The following is a 7,277-nucleotide window of genomic DNA, read 5'->3' as shown; positions in this document are numbered from 1 at the left end:
AGAATAGATTTTTAACATGGGTTTCACTAACGGACTATATGGTCCGTTAGCATTATTAACGGAATTTCCATTAGTAATGTGTTAGTGAATAAAAAATGATATTGTTTTCCTTTATAACGTAATTTTTCCATTAGTAATACTAACAGAAATTCCATTGGTAATCCGTTAATGAATCATATAATTACAAAATCATCCCTATATTTTCAAATATTTTCATATACATCCATCATCACCCTGTACATTCATATATATCCATTATCACCCTGTACATTATTCAACTATATATATAAAAACCAAATCAATCATTATATAAAGTAAAATATATTTAAAACTTAAAGATTTCATTATTATATTACATATGTTAATTTTATACAACGGTTATAAGTTAAAATAAAATTACTAACCGGTCCGAACAAAAGATACATACTAAACTAAACTAGCAAGCTCATCATCTGTATCATCATCATTGTCTGTATGATGATCACTACTGACAGGGGCATAATCATGCTGCTGCTGTGGAGACGGAGCTGGAGGTGCCGGAGGAGCAAATGTTTGAGTAGATGTCCTAACACCCTGTTGTGCTATCATCCTATATATAACTGCCTGCAACTCCTCCACCACTGTGTTAAGTCGACCATTCTCTATCTCTAGCCGATTAATTTTATTCTACATCCTGTTCATTTCTTCAATGGTAGGAGAATTCACTCGGGATGCAGACGAGTATGAAGTGGAACAATGTGATGATTCATGAAAATATGTAGAAGCCTGGGACCTTAATCCATAAACTCGACTCTTTTTCTGCCCGCCAACTACCTCGTAGTAAAGTTGGGCCTCATTTATAGGTGTCGGCTCATTACTTCCCTCCTGTTGCTGTGTTGCTGCCTCCTTTAGTTGTATGTATTTGTTCTGCATTATAAAATTTTAATAACTTATTACTAATATGATTTAAGTACATCAAAATTGTTTATAACTACATTTATTATCAACTTACATAAATAGCTTTTGACCTAACATCAACAAACTCCTCTGTCCCCTTTCTCTTATGTGTGGTCTCGAAAAGCTCATGAGAATGTGGTTCTCTTCCTAGTCTTTCTCTCTGTTATCAAGTATAAGAAGGATAACAAGTAGTATCGCAATAAAATATATATAACAAAATAAATATTAAAGTGATTATTAATATCATCCTCTACTGGTGGGTATATTGTGAAACTGATCTACAAGCATGTCTGAAAATGCCAGATCCTGCTCCTTCAGCCTCACTATGCCTATTGACAGAAAATTTGTCACACTTCTCTTTATATTCAAAAGTGTTCCAAGTTTTATGCCACTTCCTCAAAACAAAATCTGGTGTAGCTAAATTCTTTGTCTTCCCTTTTCTGATTTCACATATAAGGCCCCTGTATCTCTCAGTAGCCTTTTTCTACCATGCAATTTTAACCAAGCTATCAATTGCTTGGTCGCATAGGAAGTATTTCTGTAAAAAGATTAAAATATATGAGTAGTTAGTAATTATACATTTCATATTATAGTTCAATATACTTTAAAATTTATGGTTTACCTTGAATTCTTGCCAATAAAACTCCTTCGTGTCATTTGGTACTGTCTTCGAACAGTGCCTGAAAAGTAACCTATAAGTATAATAGAAGTTGAGTGTACATTTCAACCATCATGTATAATTATGAAACAGTTACTCCATTAACAGATGAGCGTTAAATAACAGTCATATGGTTTATTTGAGATCACTAAGACAAAACATTAATGAGAGATCCCAATTAACTTGTGTTTTCCAACAATGATATGAGTAATCCATGACTAATCCAAAGGTACTTTCAAAGGATAAATCATAGTTTTCATTTGCTTTTCTATAACAATATGCATATTGTAATACCCGGCTAGATTCAGACATTAGAATTCCTATCGTCCGGTGGAATTCGAGGATGTCAGAGGTATCTAGAAGGGGAAGAGAAATGTGGTCTTAAAATGTTTTAAGTATTTGACAGGTTGTGAATAGAATAGGATTGAGTTTTGAAGAGAAAAGGCTTTGGAGACAAAGGCCAGGTTCGGCTGCCGAAGGTAAGTTCGGCCGCCGAAAGTGCCCAATGTTCGGCCCCCGAAACCCCCGAAGATTGCATGGTTTTGCCTGCGATTCGGCAGCCGAAGCTGAGTTGGCCAGCTAATGAAAGGGCACTTCTCAGTCACTGTTTTGGACAGGTGTTACCTCTAAATCATTCCCAGAGGTTAGGCCACGTCTCCTATGACTCATCTGCAAAGGTTTAATCCCCCATGCACAGGTTTGAGGGTGGTAAAGTGTTGTGAACGTTTGTGAGAAAAAAGGGAGAGCTTTGGTGGTTTAGTGAAGAAGAAGAGGTGGTGGTGCATAGCTTTGAGTTCAGATTGTTTAGCTTCTGTTGTCCAAAGGTAAGGGAAGTTTTTAACTTGTTTTAATGGTTTATAACAGCTTTTACAGAGGATAAGGGTAGAGTTGCTTATATAGGTTCGTTTTACTATTTTCATGGTTTATGCATGATTATGTGTTATGTGTATTGTTTTGTTGGGGTTTTAAGTTAGTTTTGGACCCCTTGGAGCATGTACATGAGTATATGCATAGTTTGAGAGGTTGAATGCATGATTTGGGGAGTATGGAAAAAGTTGGGAGGCTGGTTGAAGCGCGAAGCTGAGTTCTGGATGAACTCAGGTTCGGCAGCCGAAGGAGGATTCGGCCGCCGAACATGCCTGACTTTCGTCTCTGGAGGAGACATTCGGCCGCCGAAGGTGCTGCCGAAGGTGCCCTGTCCAGCTTTCTTTTGCTTGTTTTGCATGCCTGTTTTGAGGTGTTCTAGAGGGGTTTTAGGGAGTTGTTTTATCAGTTGATTAGCATATGTGTGGTGCCTCATTTGCGTCCTCCATTGTAGGATTGGACTCGAGGAACCGAAGAGTTTAGCAGTCGTAGCTGGTTCAGAGTTAGAGGTAGCCCAGAGTTAGCCAAGCAGTGGCTACAGGTGAGTGGAACTAAACTGAATATTTTATCTTAAGAAATGACATGATTCTAACATGAGCCATACATCATACACTGCCATGTTATGTATTAGGTTGTGTACATTAGACTTCACGAAGATGATGCATTGCATATGTTGTTGTTCCTGTGGATGAATGTTGAACGATCCTTAGTCCTTGAAGAGAGCACAGATACAGAGTTATGGCATGAGATAGCCATACCAGGTCGTCCCTGGATAGGCCAGGTCGCTCCTGGTACTATAGACAGACAGCCTGTCAGATCAGAGATAAGAGAAGTCCAGGTGATGACCTAGTCTCCTTGGCATAGTTGGACATGTTGTGATATGAGACAGATAAGAGAAGTCCAGGTGATGACCTAGTCTCCTTGGCACAGTAGGACATATTATGACATGTAGTAGAGGGCTATTGGTGACAAATTCATCCTTGAGCTGATATGTTTGTGATGTGATGCATTTCATGAGAGCATGTAATTAATGAATTGTTTTATTGTTCCTCCTCACTGGGCTCTAGAGCTCATCCCACTCCCTTAACCCTAGTTTTGCAGGTTCCGAGATAGCGATGGGAAGTCAGAGTCAGCAAGAGTAAAGAAAGATATGCATGAATGTATGTTGTAATAGCAGAGTGGACATGATGTAATTAAAACTTTAGTTGTAATGTAATGTATAGATCTGTACTGTCATATATTGGATAGACTGTGCTTTCCCTAGTATCATTGTTATAGTGTGATGTATGATTCATCCCTTGTACATGAATCCTGTTTTACGTTTCTTAATGAGAAATGTGTGGGTTAGGCTTAATGTATGGCTTCGATGAGATACCAATGGGATGTGTTACAGATTACAAGGGTGTCAATCCCTTGCACCAGCAGATAGTAGTCCCTGGTATAGGCCCTGAGGGCCATTTCAGATTGACATATCTGAGGAGCAGTAGTTAAGCCTACAGAGGTTTACAGGATTGTTGAGTTTATTATGTATCATGTATGGGATTTATCAGGTGCACAGAGAGTATAGTCGGCTTGCTACGGGTTCCGGCGGCCTTAAGCCGATCTGGATCCTAGTGCCAGTGATGGTTCGGGCCGTTACAGAGGGGTACCGGTTTCCGGGTCGTTACACATATCTTGCTGGAATTTATTTATTTTTTATATTCATCTATCATGGATAGAGAAGGACAAAGACAATGCTAAAATTGTTTGATGAAATTTTATTAATACAAATATTATATTTATCAATCAACTTGAGTCCAAAATGTGGAGTCTGGACTAAACTCAAGTTGCTTGAGGAATGCTTACTAATTTACCCACTAGGCGAATGGACAGAGAAAGTTGCAACTTGATAGTATGGGATGCAAACATCAAACCATTAGATAGCTATCTTCCACACCTAGCAGCAGGACAAAACCACTCTAGATATACATAAATCCCATTTAACCATATAAATGTTACAAATTTATACACAGTAAATCTATAGAAACAGGTATCCACAACCAATTCATCATAAATAAAAATAATAAATAAGACATATTTGCTCGGTCTAGAATTTACAATGAAACCGAGTATAAATAAGCATTTTCCGTAAGTCTATACTAATAATCACCAGAAATTAATTCTTTATTTATGTGAGTAAAAGTTAATTCCCTGGAAAGATTGAAAAATACTGCATCATCACACAAAATATAAAGCAAGAACATGCATATCTAATTAGCAATGCAGAAGAAAAATGACAAATAATCATATTGCTTCATGTGCACAACAATCCCAATATCATAGAAAACAGTTAATCCAATATCTAGTTCCAGCCTACCACGAAGGAATTAGCGTATCTTTAGCATTAATGCCAGAACAAATGGTTGCTTCAATTGAAGAACATTTATACAGATAATTGGTAATAGAAATGCAATTTAGACAAGAGTGATATAGCTTACTACAAAGATGCAGGAGGAGAAGAGCAAACATGTATAAAGTTCTAGCTACCTGTAATCAAAGCAACACCATTATCATAAGATGCATTAGCCTTGAGGGAATAAAATTCTCATTAATTTTCAGAAATGGGCATATAAGCATAATATATTAATAATATACTCTTCAGCAGACACATGTTCTAAAAAGGCGGCCAGAGTTTGCTGCTATTCATGCTTAACATTTTCAACATCACATGTAACTTCTCTTACGAATCAATCTCACAAAGAAATAATATATATAAGATTGACTTACGGCGTAAGATGTTGTCTCTTAGTAACATAAAAATGATTGATTTACTTATGGCATAAGGAGTATGAAGTTACAGCCCAATTCTGTAATTGGTAGTTCCACTGACTGACCTAAAGGTAGATGTTATACTTGGTTTCGTTATCTGAGTTTCAAGATTATCTTGTTTCTTTCATTAAGAGGCACAAAAGAAAAGGCCCTAGCCCTAGCTGTCACTCTTATTTCTCCTTTGAGTACTTTCATTAGGAACAAAACTAGTAATCGAAGAAAAAGATTGCGTAGTCATCATACGGTCAGGGGGAAGACTATCACTGACCGAGCTTCTCTATCTGACCTTTTTTCTGGAAATGGTCTCAGTAATTGGATTCGGAACAATGGAATGAACTCAGCTACTAAAAACAATGCTAAAATCAATGAACTCAGCTACTAGACACAATCGTATAAATCAAGAATAGGGAATAAAAGCATAACAGAATATGGCAAGACTGGAGAGTTGTTGTTACTGTTACTAGAAAAGCAGAACAGAACAAAACATGAATCAGGCAGAAATAAAAATTTCACAACAATCAATCACACACAATTTCAAGGAGAAAAAAGAAACAATATGAATAAGTTACTATTATGATTTAAAAAAAAAATCAATAACGGGAATCAGGCAATACAAGCATGGTATACCTGTGGACAGCGATGGGAGAGAAACTCAAGATGCAGTGGACTGGCGAGAATGACAAGACTAGAGAGAAGGGCTCACTTGTCGACAGTGATGGCGGGAATGGTGCACCTGTCAACGGTGGTGGTGGCGGACGGTGGATGGTGATGGTGGTGAAAGCTACAGTAGTTGGACACAAAATTGGATTTCAGCCAAATTGAGATTTTTCAAATGTGTAAGAACACGATTTAGGGATTTCAGATGGGATATCGTTGAATTGGGTTAACACGATTTAGGGATTTCAGATGAGATATCGTTAAATTGGGTTTATAATCCACTAAAAGATTATTGATCCGTTAGTGAAAATAACACCAGATATAAATATAATAAAATCACCAATAAATTTTTAACGAAAAATATATCTATTAGTATATCACTACTGGATCTATGACGGATGTTAACAAGCGTATTCGTCACTAACGGAAATACTAATGGTTATGTGCCTCCATTAGTGAATAAAATATTTTTCAGATTCCATTAGTAAGATTCGTTAGTATCACTAACGGACTTCAATCCGTTAGTGAAATCCGTTAGATATTTCATAAATTCTTGTGGTGTGACTGGCCTTGTAGCAAAAATGGTTGGGCCATTGCAGCAATGCTGATTGATCCTTATAGCAGCGAAGTCCCTTGCAACAGTTTTTGACCTCAGAAGTGTATTTGGAAGTGGTACAATAAACCAACCAATCATACACAAACCCACAATAGTACAAAAAAGGAGACCCACAAATCCACAACCATACAAAGGAGACAATGTCATACGAAAAGAAACAGAAGGGAGAGGCAACTGTCTAGTCTACAAATGAGATGAAGAAGAAGGAGGAGAAGGAAGGGGAAGGAAGGAGATAGGAGGGACGGTTGGCTGTTTGGGATTGGAAGGAGAGGAAGTAGTCTTAAATACTTCAGTTTACTATATATATACAAAGGATTAAAATGGTGTAGCTTAGGAAAAGTATAAATCTGTTGGTTAAGTTTTTTTTGATTTTTTCATTCAATTAATCAAATCGAACTAAAAAATTTAATTTTTATAAAATAAAATTGAAATTGAAATCGAAATGAAATTGAATATCTAAAAAATAAATTCAATCAATTTAATTTTTCTATTAAAACCGATTAATGCTCATTCCAATTATCATCTGAATTAATTACAGCACACTTAACTAAAATTAGATATATAATTTTAATTCAAAAGAGCAAATATTTACAAATAAATAGCTTTGAGAAAAAGTATATTTTAACTCTTCTAACAGCCGATTCTTCTGCAAATTCTTTTAACACTTCAACTTTCTGTGATACAATATCCTTTAAAGTTTCATGAGAGAAAATATATATTAGATTATGGAAAGAGATG

At 36.4% G+C, this 7,277-nt stretch overlaps 1 long non-coding RNA gene across 1 annotated transcript; it reads right to left on the bottom strand.

Annotated features, from left to right (window-relative positions):
• Positions 1–409: 409 nt before the first annotated feature.
• LOC122725244 lies at positions 410–6,192 on the bottom strand. Its single transcript, XR_006352711.1, has 4 exons — positions 5,894–6,192; positions 4,936–4,984; positions 1,559–1,616; positions 410–1,474 (listed from the first exon to the last, which is right to left on the bottom strand). It is a non-coding gene; the product is annotated as an uncharacterized LOC122725244 (long non-coding RNA).
• Positions 6,193–7,277: the final 1,085 nt, after the last annotated feature.

The sequence above is a fragment of the Manihot esculenta genome, chromosome 12 (assembly GCF_001659605.2).
Source record: "Manihot esculenta cultivar AM560-2 chromosome 12, M.esculenta_v8, whole genome shotgun sequence".
NCBI lineage: Eukaryota > Viridiplantae > Streptophyta > Magnoliopsida > Malpighiales > Euphorbiaceae > Manihot > Manihot esculenta.
This window is presented reverse-complemented; position numbering and strand designations above follow the sequence as displayed.